Raw genomic sequence first — 23,529 nt, forward strand, 5'->3', positions numbered from 1 at the left:
ATGCCATCACTTCTGCTGTATGCGACTGGTCGCACACAGACAAATCCTAGTACATGTGGAAGGGGACTAGGCAAGGGTGTGAGTACCAGGGAGTGGGGATCGTTCGGGGCCATTTTGGAGACTGCCTACCACATTGGCCATTGGCAGAGGATCTTAGACTCAAGTTCATACCCTATCTGCCTTCACCTTTAGCTCCTCTTTAAGGGAGCCAGCTTGAATCTCAGTCCAGAAAGGCAGGTATGTAAAAAATAACTTACATTTTGCACCTCCAGTTTACTGGGTCTTAGGAAATTCTAATTTCACTCTTTCTCAGGGGAGTCAAGGTGTTGGGAGAGATTTCCCTGGTTATGAAGCATTTGTCAACACCTCTTCCTACCGTGATATCCATTTTCCTGGAGGCTCTCTGCTGCTTCCAGACTGTAGCTGGGAATCTATCTGGGCAGCTACATAGAATCTCACCTGCCTAGATGTACTACATCCATTTCCTTTCTGGATTCCAGGTGGTTCTTCCTGGGAAATGGGGAATAAGCTGCCATGTTATGAACAGCATCTGCCATGGGACCCCCAGGCTTCTCTGCTTGTCTTCCCTTCTACAGCCTAGGGAACATTCTTTCTAGAATATTGTCTTCATTTTATGACCAAAATACCTTTCCTGAGAATTCTACCCTAGACCCAAGGGGTTCAGATTTGGAAACAAGTCCTGTGGAGTCCCAGGTTGCTTGTGACTTCTGCCCTGAGGCAACGAGCACAGGGCTGCCTATATTTTTGAAAGGTGAAAACAGAGGAAGAAAAAGGGAAGATTAAATAACCTGGCACACCAGCGTGCTGCCTGTACTTCAGTTGGCTGGACTCCACATTGTCCATCCCACCTCCATGTATTTGCTGGATGTCCCAAAGTTCAGTAGGCTTATTATTCACACCTGCCTGCAACTCTCAGTTCTCATGTTCTTTAGCCTCCATCTTAAGACTTGTCTCCTTTCTGACTCCTTTCCTGACCTCAAGCTTAGGGGTCATCGCTCTTCACTCTGCATTTTCTAGAGCTTTCTTGGTCTTACTCCTTATTTGCTGTAACCTTCTCTGTGTCAATTCAGAGACCACAAATTGGCAGTCTGTTTGCTGAATCTGTCCCAAAGATGTAGTTTGACCCATGCCTCTTTTTGCTTTTAATTCGAATGAGTTGCCAACATACAAAAACAGAGGGATTTCACATAAACTTGGGTTCTGGCTTGCACTGAAAAATCGTATCTGGCAGCACCAGACTCCCATTCCCATAGAATGACAATTGGCCAGCGCCGAGCAGCAGCTGTCCTTTTCCGTGGTCCTGCTCTCTCTAGGCAACACCTGCCTGCTTCACCCCCCCTCATCACTTGCTAGACATGTGTTTGTGACTCCTGTTCTGGTTTCTTGGGTAGTTACCTCACCTCTCACAGGCTGATTGTCCTGGATGCTCTTCTTTTCCATTTAGTGATATCCCAGCACATTGGGCTGAACTGTATACAAGCAGAAGAAAGTTAAAATCATGTTATCTACATATTAAAGATGAGGAAGGGCCTTACTAAACAATAGTGCCATCAGCTATTTTCACCCAGAATCCAAGGGCTGAGTCAGCAAGGTCTTCTGAGTGGTAAACATCTCCCAGTTTATAATTGGTTTATAGCTAATAATCCCAAGCTTCAATTTCCTTGGTTAGTCTGTCTTGATATAAACATTTTGTAATTCATTTTCAGTAGAGACTGAAGAGATCCTCATTCAATGGGAATGATTCTTTTCTTTACTAGAAGTTCAGTTTACTCTCCAGTATGGATCTGATTTAGGGAAGTGAATGCAAAGGCCCTGGGGCAAGAGTGTGTGTGTTGGGGGCAAAGGAAGTGAGGAGTAAATTAGCAGGAGATGAGGCCAGAGATGAGGCCTCAGAGATGAGGCTGTGGTTGTGACGGCAGGTGATAGAAGTGGTCAGATGCTGGATTTGCTAAGGGATTAGAGTTTTCATTGGCTCAATCTAAATGAGGTTCCCAGTCCATTCTGCATGATAGGGCTGAACAGGGCTCAAAGCTCACCTTTGAGAATACTCCCAGGAGAAGACGTAAACACACCTCGATTTCCTGTGCTTTCCTGTCACCCTCTTGCAGAGCCTGCGATCTGAGGCCTCAGGAAGCTCAGCAACTTGCCCAAGGTCAGAGTCACCAGTGCCCTGCTCTGCTCTCATGCCTTTAGCATCCAAAATCCAGAAATTCTGTACTCTCTTGGGATGACCCTTGCCCCAGAGGCTGCCCAGCATTGTTAGAGAAATGCATTACCTCTATGAATGGAGGGGGATCCCTCCCTGTCCTTGCTGGCTATTCAAAGCAAGCTGGCAATTGCACAGTAGCCTATTTTCTTGATTCATAGCCCTAAATTTCCTTCTGCCCACTTCTTTCTGTGCCTTCTGGCTTCTGCTCGTGACATCCCTCTGCCCGGAATGGCTCCGGTACAGAGCCAGTTTGACTTTGGAGGCTGTTTTGCAAAATTAAGAGCCTGCTTTGACATGGCTTCAAGGAACACCCCGCGAGCTTCAGCAGCAGCACTTGCTTCATTCAATCCTGGATACAACAAATGCTCCAAATAGGGCCATGCACGCCTAGCACAGCACAGCCACCCAGCAAGCGGCCATTTAATCTCAATTGCTCCCCACAGCGTGGGCCAATTAAAGAGGAAGCCAGCAGGGCAAGGATCACTGGCAAATCTTTTGAGGGAAGGAGACCCCAGGGCTGCCTTGCCAAAGGCTCTCCCCCTCCATTCACACACTGTGCAAGAATGCAAACTGTGGGGCTGCCAGTTGGATGGAGGGCTGCCCCAGAAACGGGAGCTGAGATTCGGTACAGATGGCAGCGAGAGTGGCAGCAACGCAGAATAGTATCCCCAGGGCTTGAAACTTCCAAAATGAGATTTATAGTTCTGGCCCGCCCTCTTTTGGGAGGAAACACCTGCTCCAGCAGCTTTGGGAGCGGCCTCTTATTATCAACTTCTGTGTAGAGATCACATTTTTGCAGCTAACTAGTGCCTGGTGTGAAAGAAAAGCTATTTTGAGGTGGGAGGAGTTCTCAACCTTTTCGTCTTTGCATTTTGTGTCCTGATTAGTTTCTCTTTAATCCTTTATTTCTAAGTCTCGTTTCTTCCACCATCCTCCTTTTCTAGCTTCCTTTTACTCTCCTTAGAACCTGTGCTTTGGAGACCAAGCCAGGGCTTCCCAGTGGTTCCCAGGCTCTACCTGCCCATGAGAATCACCAGGGTCCCCCAAATGGTTATGCCTGGGCCACTTTCCAGACCGCTTAAGTCAGATCCTGGGGGAGGTGGGGAGCCTGGCAGAGAAGTGTAAGTTCCTCAGCTGATTCTAATGTGTAGCCAAGGTTCAGAACCGCTGGCTACAGAAATGATGCTAAGAAACAAGATAGATTTGACTGTCCTGATCCACTGGGGTTAGCTTAACGGCCACACATGAGTTTCTAGAAGCAGGATTTAGTCCCAAAGATATCTGTGAGGAATCAGATTATTTTTTCATGGCTCTTCCCCTGTTATACAAGTGATACGTGTTCACTGAAGATTTAGAGAATAGAGACAAAAAAACCCTATAATCTAGCCCCTCAGAGCCACTATTAATATTTTATGTATTGTAGTGTATATTTCTTTTACTCTTATTTTTATGCATATGTACAGAGAATTTCTTGAATAAAAGTGAGATTGTACTATAGGTAGCCTTATAACTCTTGTCTCTTAATATCATGAACTTCTTTCCATGTGAGCAAATACGTTGTAGAACACAATTTTAATTGATGGAATAGTATTGTTTAATCAGTTTCCTATTAATGGGTTTTGGGCTACGGTTTTATCCTCTTAGAATAAACACCTTCCTGTCCACTTTTGTAGCTAAATCTTTGCCCCATCTGTGCTATTGGTCTAATTTTTTTCTCTATACTCATTCACTGGGTCATTTTGTCTAGTCCCATGCCTTTAGTTCTACCCCAAACACTAACAATCCAAAATTTCCGTGCATTTCATGTCACTTTTGTTCAAAAGGAGCTCTTATGATGCCCCTCTGGTTGCTCGAACCTCATTTCCTATCTTCCTACCTCTCATATGTTTGTTTTTTCTTCAAGCCAAAAACTGAGACATCATCCTTAATTCTTTCTTTGCCCCCAGGACAGAGCCTCTCCCCACCAATCCATATGCAAGACGTGTTGGTTCGAGCTCCATATTGTCTTGAATCTATCTACATCTTTCTCCCTATCACCTCCTAATCAAGCCAACTTCATCTCTTGTTTGGACTAAACTATTTCACTCTCAACCTTCTATCTTTTCTCCACGTTGCAGCCAGAATAATCTCCTTTAGGCGTAAATAAGATCATGGTATTTTCTACTTTGAAGAGTTACATGGCTACCTATCTTCAAGAATAAAACTCAGGACTTCTTACCATGATCTGCAACCCTGCAAATCTGGCTCCTGCTTACCTTGCTAATCTCTTCATTCCACTTCTCCCCTTGATGACCAGACTCCAGGCACTTTATTCTTTCTGTTCTTAAACATACCAACGCCTTTTCCACCTTGGGACTTTGAAACCCACTGTGCAGCATCCACCCAGTGCCAGGGGAACCATCCAAACTTTCAGCTTATGCTTCTTGTTCCATGAGTAATAAAGTCCTTTGATCCAAGAGTCTCATATCTTCCACCACAAAACTGTAGCAGGCTATTTTCTTAGCTTGGAAGAAGGGTGAAATCTCAGACCCTTCACAGTTATTGACACACCATTCCAGTGTGCTTGGGAAGAAAACCTACCTCACGGCAGATCAAATGTGTTTGACCATTTATTGGATATACTGCCATTGGACAGACCTGGCAATGCACACTGTATACTATAGTGTCCCCCCCCCCCCAGATCCATACCCACTTTAAACTGAATATTAAACGGTACTGCATCATGGAAAGGCATTAAGAAATTTCAGCTTTAATAAAACAAGTAGAAGAGGCAGGAGTGATAGTCTCTCCACTCGTAATAGTCCTATTTGGCCTATGAGTAAAGCAGGTGGCTTCTGGAAACTAAATGTTAGCTATCATGGCTTTTCCCCAAGGTAGACACAGTGAAAACTGTTTAAGAAGTCCAACAGGCTAAAATTTGACAGATTTGACTAATGCTTGCTTTTTTATCTGAATTTGGAAGGAAGCCAGGCACAATTCATTTTCTTACAGAAGGAAGGCTCCGTGCATTCACTGTCTTCCCGCAAGGGTACCGAAAGTCTCCAGGATATGCTCCCAACCTGATGAGAAGACACTTGGATTTGATTGCCAATAAAGTTGTTATTTTTCACATTGATGATATTATGATGGTCTCCTTTCCAGAAGAAGCAGCCAGGGAGGATTGGAGAATTCCAATAGCACATATGACCAGCTAAAGATGGTTAATTCACCTGGCTAAAATGCAGAGCCCAATCAGGTCAACTCTGGGGAATAACTTGGGCCAAGAGTATAGAGACAACCAGCTTTGCTGCTCAGGATACTATTTCAGTTCCTTGGAATTTGACTGTGCTTTTTCCCAAAGGCAACAAGTGCTGGATGCTGACTTCACCCCACGTATCTAAACTAGTACTGACTCTCAGTGCTGTCCAGCTGCCTGCTGGTTTAGTTTTCTCATCCTTTGCTTCTCTAATCCTCCTCCTCCTCCTCCTTCTTCCTCGGAATGGACAGAAGGGGAAGTTATGGGAAGGCTAACCCTGCTATCTGCCCTGTGGGTGGGCAATATGGCTGAATCCAGAGATTCAGGTTCATTATCTGGTTTGAGACAGATAATGAATGGACAAAGGGGGAAATTGTGGCAGATGAAAATGGAGCACACAAATGGATAATGATGCTGGGAAAGGATAGGGTCATATTTTCCCAAGATTGCATCTTGGAGCAAGAGAATAATACTCTTAGATGTTTGTGGTGCCAAACCATGGCAGATGCTGGGAGAAACCTCTGGATTTGCTTTCCCTTGAGAAGAAGATTTGGACTGAAGCTGGAATACAAGTTATACTTTAAATTCTACTTGGTTGACTTAGAGAAATGACATCACTCAGTACCCTCTGATGACCTACTGAATAACAGCAGGCTGGATTTGGGTGATTTTTGTTTAGTTTTGTTGGTTTGTTTTGGTTATGTTTGTAATATTGGTTCTTTTCTAGCCCTGAGAGAAAGCCTATTTTTGAACTGAGATGGACACATTGTCTTACTGTGCCTGGTAGCTAATACCTTGTATCGTTGTGAGCCAGCAGGGCATCATGTTAAGGTTATAAAAGGAGTTGCATCTTGCTGCTTACACAGTATCTCAGAATCTGCTTTTCCTTTTGACTACACCAGATGCGAATGTGGATGAAAGCATTCACGGAAGCAGGATAGTGTCCAAGAGAGTGAACATCTGTGTGATGCAGTTGCCATGTCCCATTGATTCCCCTGGAATTTGGAAAATGTGTGCAGGGCTGCACAGTGAAACCTGGAAGCCTGGGCTAGTGAAAACTTGTTTCCTGGTGGATGGGATGTGGTCACGCCCCACACCAGATGGAACTCAGTTTTCTGAGTAGAGGCCTCTAGTGACCACCTTGCTTAAGGGAAATAAGTGGTAATATGAGAAAAAGGGTGTTTTTCTTGAAAAGTTGGAAAAATGACACCATAATATTAACCAATGTATGATGTGCTAAGCATTACTTTAATGTCTGCCATGGTTACTGAGTATAATACAAGATTTTTGACTCCACGTATAGAGCTAAATGAAAATCAAACCAATGTAGAAGATGATCTCCAGGATGAAAGGATGTTTTGAGTTGATTTAAGACCCCTAATTGATGTAATTCACATGGGAACTTGCCAGAGGACACTATGGAGTTGAATGCTCCTACCAACGTCTTAAAAAGGGGCAAACCATGGAAGGGAGAGGGGAGAACAGAGGAGGAAGGAAAGCAGCAATTGGTAAAGGAATATATATCAGAAACTTGTGAATGGGCAGAGTCTTGTTAACTTGTTTTGTGGAGAGAATTCTAACTCCTCACTGGAGGTTACAAGTCTTGGTGGTTGTTTGTATTTTAGTATGTTTATTTTTTTGTGTGCAACAAATATTGTAGAAATTGCTGTACTAAGAATAAGAAAATGCCTCAAATATGTATCGAGGAGATTTTAATGGAGTGCAAGAGGTGAATTGGAAGGAAGGGGGTTAACAGCTGGTTCTGTGGCCTTTCCTCTAGCCTCAGGGATATCTGAGGCTTTGACTCTTGGTCTTTTCTCTTTATAGCATTAACTCAAAGAATTATTGGGATGATATACTACTGATTAAATAGAATCCAGCTGGGGATTATGTACAAGAGCTTAGTCTGTATGTGCATGTAATCAAAATTGGTCATTGAGTAATGAGTTATTGACATGGATGAGATGCAGCTGTCCTGAAGAATGAGGTGGGTGGGTAGTCACATGTCTGAGGGGCTACAAGGCCAGCCGGCATAAAGCTGAAGGGGGCTCAGAGCTGATGGCTTCCCTCAGCTGAGGTCATCTGTACTCAGTCTTGTCTCTTGTGAGCACACATGTCCTAAGTTCAGAATGACTATGTTTGGGAGTCGTGGGACTTCTGCAGTGCCATTGCTGTGCATGCCAGGATATTGCATGTCCTCTGTCCTTTAGTAAACTTGGTGCTGGGTGTGGCCTATTGTGTCTTATGAATTTGATTGTCCATCTGACCCCAAGTGCACTGTGGCTAGTAGAGCACGGTGGAGGTTGCAATTGCCTTAAACTTTACATATTTTAACTTGTTTTATTCTTAACCATAGTGTTTAATCACAGCTGTGATGGACACTGATGGAAGATAGGAAAAATGAGGAACCTTGACGTTGAAATATATGTTTAACAAGATAAATGATAATTCCTCAAATTTGCATCAAGATTTTCTTCCCAGATCTGTGAGTTGCATTTATCTGATCGAGATCTTTATATAGCAGATCTACATGTCTCTCTTACTTAAGCAACCAGTGCTAAAGAGAAAATATGGTGAAAATTACTCCAATTTGGCTTTCTACTTATTGGGAATAAATACTATCCACATCTGTAATGTGTTATTTGTAGAGCAATGCTTGCAAATAGCAGCCTAAAACTTTCTCTCTAAATTTGTCATTTAAAAAAATTTATGAAGATTATAAAAAGAAGCCAGTTGTTTTTTTATCTCAATATACAAGAATTCTAAACATCTAGTATATTGACTTCTATTTGGTACTAATCAAGATTATCCAAAAGCACTTGAAGGATTGAATGTAAGTCATGAAACATTTTGAGACACCAAAGGCAATTTCATTCAAGTTCCAGCTCCATTGCCACCTCCTCAGGGGCCGGCCTGAATTACTCTACCTAATGTCTTCCCTTGGTTCCTTCCTTTTGGGTACCCTCCACCCTACAAATCAGGGGTCTCCATCTTATTACTCTCTTTTATTTTGCACCCCATGTTACCCTATAGAATGTAAGCTCATATGGGCAGAATCTGTCTTGTTTTACCGCTGTGTCCCCACAGTGCCTAAGAACATTGCCTGGAACATGATAGCCATTCCATTTGAACATATCAAATATATTTTTATTTTCCCTCAGGTATAAAAAGTAGTTATTTTGTGACAATTGACAAAACTGGAGTATGGTACGCATTTTTCCTGTAACATAGTATTTTGACAAATGCACGATGCCAAGTATTTATATAGTCAGAGAGTATATACTCTGCTTTGCAGTTAGAGACCACCAGTGGTTCTGTTCCAGTGATTTAAATATATATTGAATTTTAAAACCAAAGGTGGTGACTGTGGAAACGCGCTGCTCAGATCTCCTGCTGAGGGGAACACAGTTGACTGGCAGCTCCAGCTGCGGCTCCTCCGGATTCACCACCGTGTTTGCACTGAAATCATGCTTCCCCTGGGCTGTTCCCAGCCAAAAACCAGGCATGGTGGGCATCCTAGTGGAATGTGGGACTTCTCTAACAGACAGCTTTTGCTTGAGGACTCCCCATGTGCTGGAACTTTCTGGGAACTACACCGTAGCCTTAGGCTCTTCCTCCCCAATCTTCCTTCCTTCCTTCTTTCCTTCTGGAAGTTCTAGCCAATGGAAGGCATTGGCAGAAGATTAGAGAATGGGAGGAAGGGGAAGTCCAAGGACCTTCTTCTCTTCTCTCTGCTTCCTGTGGCACCTCCAGCAGCATCTGTGTCTCCTCCATGTCTCCCTCTCCCTCCATGTAATGTATCCTCTCTCTCTGTGGCCCAGTCCCCTCCAGGCTGCCCTAGCCAATCCTTTAGGCACATCCAGTGGCCACTGTAATAAAATAATTTCTAGTGGCTTAGGGATTGACAAATACGGAAGTTCTCTCTCTGTTCCAGGAGAAAATTCATAAAGAGATCCTAATTTCTATAAAAATTTAATATTTTGAAGAGTTAATAGATTTATTTAATAGATTACATAAACAATGGTGCTCATACTAGAGAAAGTATGTGGACTTATTATTTTACTCCACATAAAAAAGTTAAATCCAGGGGCCAGCCTGGTGGCATAGAGGTTAAGTTTGCACACTCTGCTTCGGCAGCCCAGGGTTCTCCTGTTTGGATTCAGGGCGCAGACCTACACACCGCTCATCAAGCCATACTGTGGTAGCATCCCACATAGAAGACGTAGGAGGGCTTACAACTAGGATTTACAACTAGGTACTGGGGCTTTGGGGAGAAGAAAAAGAGGAAGATTAGTAACAGCTGTTAGCTCAGGGCCAATCTTCCTCACCAAAAAGCATACCTTTAAAATAAAATTTAAAAATTTTTTAAAAAAGAAGGAGGATCTACAATTCCTTGTAGAATGATAAAGGCATCACTTAGTGTCAAGGCTGTGTTTTCAAATGAGACTAGAATTCTAAAAATAATTAAATTCAATAGATGCAAAACTTAAAATGTATTTTTTTTAAAAGTTAAAACTTTGCTAGAAAATGTAGGAGAGTACAGGGATAATCTGGGATGATGGGAACGGTTTGTAACTGTGTTACCTACCTATTGCTGTGTAACAAATTAATCCAACACTTAGCAGCTTAAAACACCTAACATCTATTATCTCACACTTTCTAGGGATCAGGAACCTTGGAGAGGCTTAGCTGGGTGGTTCTGGTTCAGGGTCTTTCGTGAGGCTGTAGCCATCTGAGGGTTCAAATGGGCTGGAGAGTCTGCTTCTAAGGTCACACATGTGGCTCTTGGCAGGTTTCAGTTCCTCACTGGTTATTGGCAGGAGGTCTCCATTTCTCACTGTGTGGACCTCTCCACGGGGCTGCTCATATCACAGCAGCTTGCTTCCCCCAGAGTAAGAGATCCAAGGGAGAGAGAGAATGAGAATAAATGCATCCAAGATGGAAGCCTCAGTCTTTTTCTTACCTAATTTTCTTTTCCTTTTTTTGGTAAGGAAGATTGGCCCTGAGCTAACAACCATTGCCAAGCTTCCTCTTTTTGTTTGAGGAAGGTCATCCCTGAGCTAACATCTGTGCCAATCTTCTTCTATTTTGTATGTGGGACGCCACCGCAGCATGGTTTGATGAGCATCTAACCTAATTTTAGAAGTGACATCTTATAATTTCTGTCATATTCCATGCATTAGAAACAAATCACTAAGTTCAGCCTACACTCAAGGGGAAGGAAATTAAACTAGACCTCTTGATGGGGAGAGTATCACAGAACTTGTGGGCACATCTTTAATACCACAACAGTAATCAAGAGGAGAGTCTCAGGAGCTATGAAAGAAAAAAAATCTGATTATCTGAAAACATAAAACATTTGCATGGGAAAATACTGTAACAGTTAATAGACAAGAGACAACTTGAGAAAATTCTTGTATTGCAGATAAGGTAAATTTCTATAATATATAAATATATAAAGTGCGCATAAAATTGGACAAGAAATAGACAATCTGCTAGACAACTAGGCAGAGGATATTCAATCAGTCAGGGCTTTTGTTTGACTGCTGGTGACAGAGACCCACCTGTAGTGGCTTAAAGACTTGAGGGTTTGTTTTTGTTTGCTTTTGTCATAGGTCCCGAGGGAGGAGGCTCCTGGCTCTGGTTCAGGGCTGAAGTGTCTTCATTTGCTTGACCTTTGTCTTATGGTTACAAATGGCGACTAGAACTTCAGGCAAGAGCTACACATTCTCGGCCTCAAGAAGGAGATGGCAGGAAAAGGACAAAAAGGGTTTTGTCATTGGTTTTAGCCAATGACTTCTTTTTATATCCTATCCAAAAAGCTACTAGAAACAAACAAGATTGCCTACAGTATCAGATAGGATGCATCTGGGTCCAAACAACAGAAGACTCAGTTGAAAGAAAATTTTTAAAAATGAGGAAAATTCGGGGCTGGCCCCGTGGCTGAGTGGTTAAGTTCCCGCGCTCCGCTGCAGGCGGCCCAGTGTTTTGTTAGTTGGAATCCTGGGCGCGGACATGGCTCGTCAGACCACGCTGAGGCAGCGTCCCACATACCACAACTAGAAGAACCCGCAACGAAGAATACAAAACTATGTACCGGGGGGCTTTGGGGAGAAAAAGGAAAAAATAAAAATCTTTAAAAAAAAAATGAGGAAAATTCTTTACATACAAGTCCTGAAGCAGGAAAGTTCAGGTACCAATTCAGTGGCTCAATGTTATCAGATATCCAGATTATTTCCATGTTTGGGCCTTGCCTCCCATAGAGAGTATTCACTTTTTGTCACTAGACTGTTTGTTACCCCATGGTTACAAGATGGTACAGCTACACGCAACCCTTATCTACACAACAATGACCAAATGCGAGAAAAGGCAACTCTGTCTTCCATACCAAAAGCAATCCTGACGAGGGGAATAGGGTTACATGACTGTATGACTGGCTTGGACCAGAAAGTCTTAGCTAGTGGGCTGGTGCCCAAGGTGGGTGACACTTCTGAGATGTTGATCCTCTCAGTCCTTCGGGCAGCCTGCGTGGGACCTGGGGTGCCTAGAACCTCCCAGGCTAGTCACCTCCCAGGATCAATGGAAGCGCTTAAAAGGTGCCATATAAAAAGCATATCATGTGTGCTCCTTGATATGGAAAAGGCTGGGAAGCAATGGCTAAGGTAATTTACCTTCACCCCCTGGGGTCAGATAAAAGACCAAGGCAGGCTGGCCATCAGAAACCTGAGCAACACTCTGGTTCTGTCAGCAAAGGAAAGGGGGAGGCAACTGAATGTTTGCCACGCTATCAAAGAGCTAGAATGAGATGGAATTAAAATTCTAGTCAGTATCTCTAGAAACAAGACAATAGGACCACAGCTTGAAAGTGGTGAAGGGAAAGAACTTTGAGCTAGAGCTTTATGCCTAATAAAACTGCTCCAGGTTGGGCTCCGGGAAGCAGATGCTGAGATGGAGCTTAGCATAGGGGAGTTTTATTAGGGCTCAGCACCAGGGGGTGTGGGGGAGGGAAGGAAGCAGGATTAGGCAAAGAGAAAAGTTGGGCTGCCATGAAGCTCTGGCAAAGGCTTCAGCTGACTCTGAGGGGAGCTCTGAGGTGGGATGGCCTTCAGAGTGGTCCCACTAGCGTGGGGTCTTTCTACCCTCATGTGGACCAGTCATCAGATGCAGGAAGCCCCTAGGAATGGGGTACAACCTTGGCTGAGGCAGCTCTTTCTAGCTGAGGACCATTTCTGGAGAAGGCTGGAGACTGAGATATATCTGCTGGCAGCACCCTTAGTCTTGAGGGAGGGATCTGGGGGTCATGTCCCAGCCTCCAGCGCAGAGATGAACATTTATTCAGCAAATATTTATTCAGCACCTACTATGTGCCAGGCCATTCTAGGCACTTGCTGCATATCAGTAAGCAAAAGAAATGAATATCTCTGCCCTCATGGAGCTAATGGACAAATTAAAAATGTAATAAATAAGTTATATAGTTGGGTGTCAACTAGCATTCAGCCAAGAAAATCAAAACCATTCTAGAATTTTCATATGGAAACGAGTTTTATACAGGGGATTAATGCAAGTACTGAGGGGCCACCCTTGTGGCCGAATGGTTAAGTTTGCATGCTCCACTTCAGTGGCCTGGGATTTACTGGTTCAGATCCTGGGTGTAGACCTACTCACTGCTCATCAAGCCATGCTGAGGCGGCATCTCACATAGAAGAACTAGAATGACCTACAACTAGGATATACAACTATGTACTGGGGCTTTGGGGAATTAAAAAAAAAAAGAGGATTGGCAACAGATGTTAGCTCAGGGCTAATCTTCCAAAAGGAAGAAAAAAAGAAAGGAAGAAAGGAAAGAAGGAAAGGAAGGAAGGAAGAGAAGGAAGGGAAGGAACGAAAGAAAGGAAGGAAGGAAAAAAAAAAAGAAAGAAAAGAAAGAAAGAAAATACAAGTACTGAAAGAGTTGGGAGGCCAAACGACACCTAAGATACCCAGAGTTAGCAACAGTAGGAAGCTACTACCACTTCTAGGGCCAGAGGGTCAAAAGGAAGGGGCAGTTTTACCAGAACCTAGAAGTTGAGGCTATTGGTGGGGGCTAGAGTCTCAGTGGGGACAGCCTGGAAGGCAGAGGACCCTAGAAAGAGAGGGTATAAGGAGGAAGATGGAGTCATGGAGAGGACGTGGATGCTGTTGGAGGTGCCAGGAAGCCAAGAGAGGAAAAGTACCCCATCTTTCCCTTCTTCCCATCCTTCAACTTTCTGTTGGTGCCTCCCATTGGCTGCAACTCCCAGAAGCCAGAGGGCAAGTGAGCCTGGGAAACATCATTCCCTGTGATACAGAGCAGGGCGAGAACAATGGGGACTAATCTGAGAGCAAACCACCACTGAACAACAGTATGTTTAGAAGGTGGTAAGTTTAAGGGTTTTTTTCTTATAGAAAAAAGAAATTGTAGAGTAAAATAAAGAGAAGTGGGGGTTCTAGAGTGGAAGGAGGTAGTAAGGACGGGGGAGACCACAGAGAAGGTGACATCTGAGCAAAGAATTGAGGCGAGGGAGTGGTTGGCTAAAGGATTGTCTGGGGTAAGAATTCAGTATTCCGGAGAGAAAGAGCTAGAACAAAGGTACAAGATGAGATGGCGCCTGCCTGCCTGCTCCTGTTAGAGGCACAGCAAGGAGGTGGCTAGAACACAGCAAACGAGGTGCGGGTGGCCAGTGATGTGGCCTGAGAGGAGTGGGAGCCAGGTTGTGCACCATTGAAGAAGTGTGACTTTTACTTTGAGTAACACCGGGAGCCATTGCATGGTTTTAATCAGAGGAGGAACATTCGAATACTGCGTTTAAATGTAGGCTTTTCCAAACGTGTGGATTTAAATCATACCACCCACAGACTATCTCTGAAAAAACTGCTCGAGGCTGTAATTCAGCAAGAAGAAAAATTAGTTCGGGAGGAAGTAGAGGGATGCAATGGTGAGTAAAATCCAGAGCTGTCTACATAAGTACTAATTGAGGAAAGGTTTTAAAAGAATGATCTGGAATTAGAATTCCAGATGACTTCAATATGGAGGTAGGGCAGCAGGTGGTGGCGGGAGGAGAGAGAGAGAAGAGAACATTATGCTTCTTGCCCTGTCTTGTGGGGAAGACAGAGAGAGGGACCTTATTAGAAAAATGTATGTGGATTAAACATTTAAAGCGTAAAATGAAGGGTTAGAAGTTTAAGAGTAAATCACTAAAGCCAGCCCTGGTGGTCTGGTGGTTAAGATTCAGTGCTCTCGCCACCGTGGCCAGGGTTAGCTTGCCGGTCAGGGAACCCCACCGCCCGTCCGTATGTTGTCATACTGTAGCAGCTGCTTGTTTTGATAGCACTAACAACAACAAATCACTAAAAGAATAAATACAGAATATATAAGTTTCTAACTAGTAGAAGGAAAAAACTGGAACCAAGGAGACTTAATTCAACAAAAAGCAAGAAAAAGGTGTGTGGGTGGTAGTACTGGTATAAGACACTAAGAGCCTGGAAAAGAAAAAACAAAATTAGATAGCAGGAATATGTTAAACATAGAATTACCATTTGACCCAGCAACTCTCCTCCTGGGTATCTACCCAGGAGAGCTGAAAACATATGTCCACACAAAGCTGTACATAAAGGTTCAGAGCAGCATTACTCATAACAGCCAAAAGATGGAGACAACCCAAAAGTCTATTGACAGATGAATGGATAAACAATATGTATACCCATACACTAGACTATTATTCAGTCATGGAAAGGAATAAAGTACTCATACATGCTATAGCATGGATGAACCTTGAAAGCATTACATTATGCTAAGTGAAAAGCAGTTATGAAAGACCACATATTATATAATTCCATTTATATGGAATGTTCAGAATCGGCAAATCTATAGATACAAAGTCGATTAGAGGTTGTTTGTGAGGGGGCAGAAGGGGATGAAATGGGGGTGATAGCTAAAAGGTAGAACTACAGAAAGAAACGGACAGCTACACGATAGTGACAGAATGATTAATTTCTCTGTGAGCTCTTGTTGGGTGTGGTGAGTTCCTCTGTATCTTTCCTAGATTCTAGCCTGGTGCAGTGTGGGGGCATTTTGCTAGTTCATTCGTCAAATGTTGATGGGTGCTGGTGACACAGCAGTGAATGCAGCAGACACAGGCCTGGCCTCACAAAGCACTGCACGGCCATGGTCACTTGGGAAGTGTTCACTGACTGAGAACCCTGGGGAAACATGTTAAATCAGAAGGGACTTCCCATGAAGAGGGGGTGAGGAATGACCTTGAGCAGAGAGAAAACCAGGCTTCCATTTTAATTATGCATCCAATGCTGGTGAAATGGAATTAATTATCTTTATTATCTTTGGAAATGCTGCAGTGCACTTCCTATCTTTTGTTTCACATTCCTTGAGATAAAGGCATTCTCATAATTACTTGCAAAATGTTTAAAAACAAGGGCTGCATGTAGTCAGTGGAGAGCCAAAGCCGATAAAGATTTTCTGAGTTTGATTAGAACTGTATTTGGCCAACATTTGGTATATATAAGTACTTTTCTTTTTTTACTGCATTGCTTTTTATTTATTTTTTCCAGCTTTATTGAGATATTCTTGATATATAGCATATGTAAGTTTAAGGTGTACAATGTGATGATTTGATACACACATATATTGTGAACTAATTATAGGTTTGGTTTATTTTGGTTTCTGCTTTGAAATATGAATTCAGGTGTCTGTAGGCTCAGTCCTGACTGTGTCTCTGATTTAATTTCTGTGACTTTGCAAAGGAGACTTAAATCACTCGTGGGTGCTGAGGGCTGTATCAGCTTCCAAAACATTGCACATCATCAGCATCCCTTCAAAAAGAGAAAATGTAAAAAAGCACTTTACATTAAAACAAGTTCATAGGTTATTTTTCACTACCCCTAGCCGTGAGTTTTTGACCTGACTATGAAAATGAACTCCAGCCAATCTACTCTAGCCCAAGTCTACTCTTTCTTTAGGGAGCCTGCTGAGTATTTATATAGAGATTTGCGTTTACGTTGGGTTTTGAGTCTTTCCACCCCTCCTCCTGTTGATGAGAAGATTCCTCACACAGCCTGCTGAGGGGCAAGTGGGCATTTGCCATGTCTGTTCCATCTGACCTCATCTCTTTGGCCACGGCCATCTGGACATTGAGTCTGACCCAAGGTTAAGTCAGCTATACACTAGTCAGTGACCCAAGTGGTCTGATTTGAAAGCATCAGTAGAGCCAATCCGATTCCCCTTTTGGGAATGTGGAATTAGCCAACAGAGACTGAGGCGGACAGCAGAAGCAGGCAGAGGTGAGAAGACGCTGTCAAGCTGAACAGGGGCCATGACAAGCGCCCGCAAGGCAGATTAGGAGGGGGAGAAAAGGAGGAGTTCAAGGAGAGCGAGCCAGTGTCAATCACTAACCTCAGCCAGTCTGGTTGGGTGGTGAAGGTCAGGGGTGTGTGAGAGTGTGTGTGTGTCTGTGTGCACACGTATGGGACAATGTCACAGTTGGCAGCCTCACTGCTTCCTAAGTCTCAGACCAAATTTGACCAAGTGTACTGGCTGTGCCAACAGATGTCTCCCAGCCTGTCTGGAGTGGGAAGAAGTCACTTTCTGTCTCTCTCCCTCTCCTCTGTCTGGTCTACCAGGACTTGCATGAAAGGAACCCTCCCAAGCAGAAGGGATGTCTTAAGATTGGGAGGTGGCAGTATCGTTCTTAAGCCAGAGAAACCTCAGAGGAAAGGCTTCTGTACACTGAGATGGTGCTGGTGACACAGGCTGCTGTGCTTTCTGGTTTTTGTGTGTGTGTGCGTGAGGAAGATTGGCCCTGAGCTAACATCAGCTGCCAATCTTCCTCTTTTTGCTTGAGGAAGATTGTTGCTGAACTAACATCTATGCCAATCTCCCTCTGTCTTGTATGTGGGATGCCACCACAGCATGGCTTGATGAGCAGTGTGTAGGTCTGTGCCTGGATGCAAACCCCGGGCCACTGAAGCAGAGCATGCAAACTTAACTACTATGCCACCAGGCCAACCCTGGCTTTCTGGTTTTTAATACCATTTTCATGGAAGGTGGAAGGTTCTTTTAGATTCCTCCTAATCCATCCCATTTTAAGCATCACTAATGCCACCAATCAAAACCACTTCCTTTTTTCTTTCTTTTTTGCTGGGGAAGATTTGCCATGAGCTAATATCTGTGCCAATCTTCCTCTAGTTTTTAGTATGTGGGTCACCAGCACAGCATGGCTGCTAGCAGAGTGGTGTAGGTCCACACCTGGGAACCGAACCTAGGCTATCGAAGTGGAGCATGCTGAACTTAACTACTCAGCCACAAGGGCTGACCCCAAAACTACTTCTAATGCTAATAAACCAAGCCTAAAATGTTGATACAGATGAGGATGAATTTGGCTACACACACATCACAATCATTGCACTGAGGCACTGCAAAGTCAGTCCCACAAAGCACGATAACCCTGTTACCATGTGTTATATATGTTTGTGGTCAGGAGGAAGCTGAGAAACTGCTTCTTGATTTTTGGTTGACTCCCTCAGTATCTCTCTGAGTTGGGTGTTAGGAAGATGGTGTATACATTTGCACAGGGACAAATATCTCTTGGGGGCAGGGAGAGCAAGACCCTTCTCCCTTCCCTGTGGGATTCCATTTTTCTGTGTGCACGTGCTCACTCTCACACCCGCATGCAATAGTGTTGGAGCTTGCTCAGATTGTGCAGTTTACTGCAGGTACGTTCCATCTGTGTTCGATGGCCATCTATTGGGCTGTATGCAGCTTTGGCTTGTTGAGGACCCACTTGAGACCAGACACTGTGCTGTAGAGATGAATCTAAGGCATTTACAGGCTAGAGAAGATGCAATTAATTATTTTATTCCTGGTCTGCATCTCCCCATTTCTAAAACAAGGAGTGCAGAAGTGCCTGCTCTTCCCCAGTTAAAAATCATGGTGTAAATAGATAATATTTCCTCAGCATCCAAAATGACAAAAATATTATCCAACATATTTTGCCTGCACTGGGCTGGAAGTCTCTACAGTGGAATTCGCCATTGCTAAGACCTCTGTGTAACCAGACGTCTAACCACAGGACACTAGAGCTGCATATTAGTTTGCTCTGCCCCTCCACCCAGCCTTTTCACTGCAGAGGAGAATCAGAGTTTAGAGGATGTGTTCCGTAAAGGATGGGAGACAAGTTCCTTTATGATGTGTTGACTGTCGTCGTGGGAGCCAGGGGCTACTGCTCTCGGGATCTATAATTCATTTATCCATCAAATATGAGTGCCTCCCAGGTGCTGGGTACAGTTCTAGGGCTCTGTGTACAGCAGTGAACAAGACGGACAAGGATTACACTTCATGGAGCTTTTCTACAGGAAGGCAGCAGACATACCCAAACTCTGAGTGTGATGTGGGGCACAAAGTGTATCTCAGCTGCTGAGAACAAGAGCGTTGGTATCCCCAGCCCTTCACTCTGAGGGACTGATACCCACTGCGGGGGCTCCTGAGAGAGGTCAGTCCAGCAGGCCTTGTCTCTGGCTAGTGTTGTCTTCTGGAGAGAGCAGGGCTGGTGAGTCTCCCGAACTTTGGACTTGGACTCTTCTATCAGCCAGGCTTTGTCTGGGTTATTTCCCAGGGGAGACATTTCCCACCTGTCCGAGCCTGGACCAAGGTAGGCAGATCTCCAGGGAGCGGATGGTTATACCAAAGGTGTGGTCTCTGAGTCAGGGGCTCCTTCTCTCCCAGGCAATACAGCTCTGCAAAGGTATACCAAGGGGTACACGTTGTGACCATCCAGCCTGGGTGTGAACCATTGAAAAATACAAATTTGTATTCGTACTGCAGCTATGGGAATCGTAGGTTTTTCCATAAGCGTTTCTCCACTGCAGCCTTGTGTGGTCTTGCCTTCTTTACCTCTCCCACCTCTGGTCAGGTCCTCATCATTTCTTCCCTAGACTCGGGTAAGAGCTTCCCAGCTGGCTCCTCCTCCAATCATGTTCCCCTCCACACCATCCTCTGCAAAGTGGGGAGTGTTGCTCACTCTTAGGAGTTTCCAGAACACACTGAGTTCTTTCCTGCTTCAGGGTCTCTACAGGGTTGTTTCCTTTGGTTGTATGCTTTCACCCCACTTTCACATCCCTCTTCTACCTGCTGCGCTGGGGATACCTTCATCCTTCAAGATGCGCCTCCATCCCATCTTCTCTGTGAAGCTTCCCTGACCCACAGGCAAAGCCACTGACTCTTTCATCAGGGCTGGTTCTTAATCATGGCATGTTGCCACCCAGATCATGATGGTTCAGTCACAGCTGTCTCCTTTATGCCACTGAGTTCCTTGGAGCAGGAGTCACATTTCATCTTCCAAGAGCATCCTGGGCCAAGCACAAAGAGTAGTGTTTTGGTTTAGATTCTCCCTGGAACAGTCCCCAAGATAAAGAATTGGTTTCAAATGGTTTATCTGGGAGGTAAGCCCAGGAAGCACCAGGTGGGAAGCTGGGGAAGTACGAGGAAAGGATGAAGTTGGTGTGTGAGTGACCACTGTGGGTACCAAAGCTTAACTCTGCCAGGGAACTCGGAGGACAATGCAGAACACTGTGATGGCTGACTTTATGTGTCAACTTGGCTAGGCCACAGTATACAGACATTTGATCCAACATTATTCTGGATGTTTCTGTCAAGGTATTTTTCAGATGAGATTAACATTTAGATCAGCTGACTTTAGGTAGAGCAGATTCCCCTCCATCACGTTGAAGGCCTGAATAGAAAGACACCTCCCCCAAGCAAGAAGGAATTCTGCTAGCAGTCTGCCTTTGGACTCAAGCTATGACATCAACTCTTGTCTGGGTCTTCAGCCTGCCAGCCTACCCTGTAGATTTTGGATTTGCCAGCCTCCACAATTGTGTGAGTTAATTCCTTAAAAACTCCTTCAATCTATCCGTCGATTGATCCATCCATTCATCCATCTATCCATCCATCCATCCATCCATCTATGCAAGCACACACACATATATACATCCCATTAGTTCTGTTTGTTTGGCGAACCCTGACTATAACAACATACTCTTCAGAATTACCTTGTTCAGTCATTGGGTGTTAATTTCCCAGCACTTCCAGCCTACTGCACACACGGACAGAGGGGCTTTGGTGGCCAAAGAAGCCCTTAGGCAAAGATTTTCAGGTGTTGGCAGTGAGAAGTGTTGCCTTTGTGCTTGGAAAGCTGCCTACCAAGTCTGGTTGGGGCACTGACAGCCCCTGCTACAAGCCTGTTCGTTTAGTGGAGAGCTGTTAACAAGGTGCTCCTCTGTTGCCGTATAGGAAGCCATGATATAATTCTACAGTCTCTCTCTTGAACATTGAGCTGGCCACCCAACCTCTCTTCCCCATACCTTTCCCACCTCTAGAATAGAACAATAGGTCACAGGACTGTTGGAGAAAGCAATGAAATAATACATGCAAAATTTATGCATTGTATTTAGTATGTGGAGCATACTCCATAAACGATAGCTACTGTTATCAGCTATTGGAGCTTCTAAACTCTCAGGGTGTGGTCTCCAAAGCAGTTGCTGGAACACTGGGTACTCACTGCTCTCCATTCCTTGTCATTCCTCCCTGTGGACATAGAGAAGCAGACACAAGGCAAGATAGGAAGTACCACTAACATGACCACTGAGAAGCCCTACCCTTAAATTTGGGCAGTTAATGAAAGGGCTTCCCATCACTTTCAATCCTTTCAGACTGCCTTCAGCCTTGCCGTTTCTATGACCAATAAACAAATGAAAGGTCACGTACTCTTTGTTGAAAATAGATCAGTGAAAAGAAACAGACTTAGGAAATGAAAATAAATCAGAGAGAGTGGTGTGACCAGCATTTGCATCAGAATTACATGAGCTGGAAGCTGAAAGCTGCTGTGCCTGCATCTGCGTGAGACTGCCAGGCAGGAGGGCACATGGTGACCTCCTCAAGCATAGGAAGGGATACCCACGTTTGGCTTCTGGAGAGTGTAAAAATCTCTGCATCCACAACACAGTAAGTGATTGGAGTAGTGCACCAGCATAGGTGAATTGCAGGACTTAAAGATGTTTTGAAAGTGCCTTTTGAAAAAGGGAAAATGGTATTCATTATTCCAGGAAATTGGGGGCCATCATTTCATTCATCCCCCAGTTCTCAGCTCTGTGTGGGTTATTTCGTAGCTGTACTACGTGTGCCTTCCTATGGAACCGACCTGGTTTGTCCTCAGCTGCAAGTGTGTGAGATCCACGGAATGAAGGGCGAGGCCAACAGAGCAGTAACACACTTGGCTCTGGATGGACGTTTGCTGACAGCTGTGGGGGCAGGCAGGTTGACTTGAGGGGATTCCACTTTCTTCCCCTGAGACAACTTAGGGTTTGTGCAAATAGAGGGCAGATAAAACCCTCAGTGCTACTCACAATGCAAATCATTAGACCCCACAGGCCGGTGGGATGGTTGATATCAAACAACTGTAAAAAAATAAAAAATCAAGTACAAGAGCCTATTTGAAAAACTCCTGAAAAGACAGTGCTTTCTTTTTTCTTTTTTTAGGTTTGAAGGAGAGATATATTCTAAGTTATTATGAATTTTGGAAATTCCCATTTGGGACTTCAATGTAGATAAAGACAAGTTGGCTGAAAATTAATGCCCTTGGAATATTGATGGAAACATTTCTTCTCATCCTAATGTAGTTTACAGCATGCTCTGTGTTTGGTATGCAGTAATTTAAGTAGCCATAACATAAATTATCCACCCCATTGACAACGTTCAGTCTTGACAGTGCTCAGTGTTACTGTTCACACCAATTTGCATTTCACAGATGCCTCCAAATGTACTGGAAAACGTTGTGACTTCTCATCTACAGGAAAATCAAAATGCCAGGCAAGCATTTCATGGCTTCTCTGAATTAGCTTGTCTTCTGACCTCAGCCACGTGTGCAATGAAGCCCCACTCTCTAGGGTATAATTACTAAATCCAATCAACTTGTTCTGTGTTATTCTGGTCCAGTCCAAAGAGAATTTAAGCCAAGTGTCAAAAATTACAAAGAGAAAGATCAGCCTGTATATTGGTTGCCACTTCTATGGTCTGATAATTCCCTATGCAGAACGTCTCTAGGAAAATGGAGAGAAAAAAGATTGGTAGTCATTTATCAGACCAACAGTCCTCTGGGTGGGTAGTGGTATTTCCATTTTCTGATGAGAAAGTAGTTTCTGAGAAGTTAAATATCTTGCCTAAAATTACTCAGCAATTAACTAACAAATGCAGGATTCAAATCCAGATCTTTCTGACAAAAAACCATGATTTTTCCACTCCATACCTGCGCTGCCTCACTGTCGTCCAGCCCAACAGTATAAGCACTTCTCTTCAAAGCGAAGATGTAGGTTTTGATTTCCGGGGAGATGTTCCTGTGGTTTAATTATAACCAAATGACTTGGCATTCCATAGCTTATCCCAGTTAAACTAACTGAAGCAGGAAAAGCAGGTTAGCTAGACATCATGGGATAGAGATGAAAGTCCTCCATATTGTAAATCTTGTTTCCAAGTGTGTTTTGAAGGAATTGTATGGATCTCTGGGAAGGCCTCATGCCTTGAGGCAAGGCTGGTCCGAAGAGAACCTGCATGTTGCTTTCTCCAGTTTGGAACAAGAAAGCCTATTGGCTGGTAGGGAGGAGGCAGTAGCTATAGTAGATGCTGTTGGCTGCCAGCCAGGCATCCACCCTCATCGCCTCCCCCACGCTCTTCCTACGTTCCCAGATACCTCCTAATGTTCATACATCCTGGGTTTTGGAGGAGGCTGACCCACTCTGTCCCCAGGGGTAGGTTTGATTTGTGTAATCAGAGAACTCCTATTCTCTTGCAGGTAGTTGTATTAGACAAGGGTAGGTGACACAATGAATGTGAAGGGTCTTAAAAGATATGCTCATCCTATAGTTGCCTCATTCTTTAGAACCCCTTCTGCCTCTGGCCATTTGCCTGCATGTGGTGCCTGGAATGGCCATAGCAACTGCCAGATGAAAATTAGAGTTAGATTGAATAAGTTGGAGTGACAGA

General features: G+C 44.1%; 1 long non-coding RNA gene across 1 annotated transcript in view; it reads left to right on the plus strand.

The window, feature by feature from the left end:
* LOC124237317 (uncharacterized) overlaps positions 1 to 11,195 on the plus strand; it is a 54,765-nt gene extending 43,570 nt beyond the window's left edge. The window contains exon 4 of the long non-coding RNA XR_006887978.1: positions 11,081 to 11,195. This is a non-coding gene — a long non-coding RNA (uncharacterized LOC124237317). The remainder of the gene's footprint in view (positions 1 to 11,080) is intronic.
* The last annotated feature ends 12,334 nt before the right edge of the window (positions 11,196 to 23,529 follow it).

The sequence above is a fragment of the Equus quagga genome, chromosome 1, assembly GCF_021613505.1.
Source record: "Equus quagga isolate Etosha38 chromosome 1, UCLA_HA_Equagga_1.0, whole genome shotgun sequence".
NCBI classification, from domain to species: Eukaryota; Metazoa; Chordata; class Mammalia; order Perissodactyla; family Equidae; genus Equus; species Equus quagga.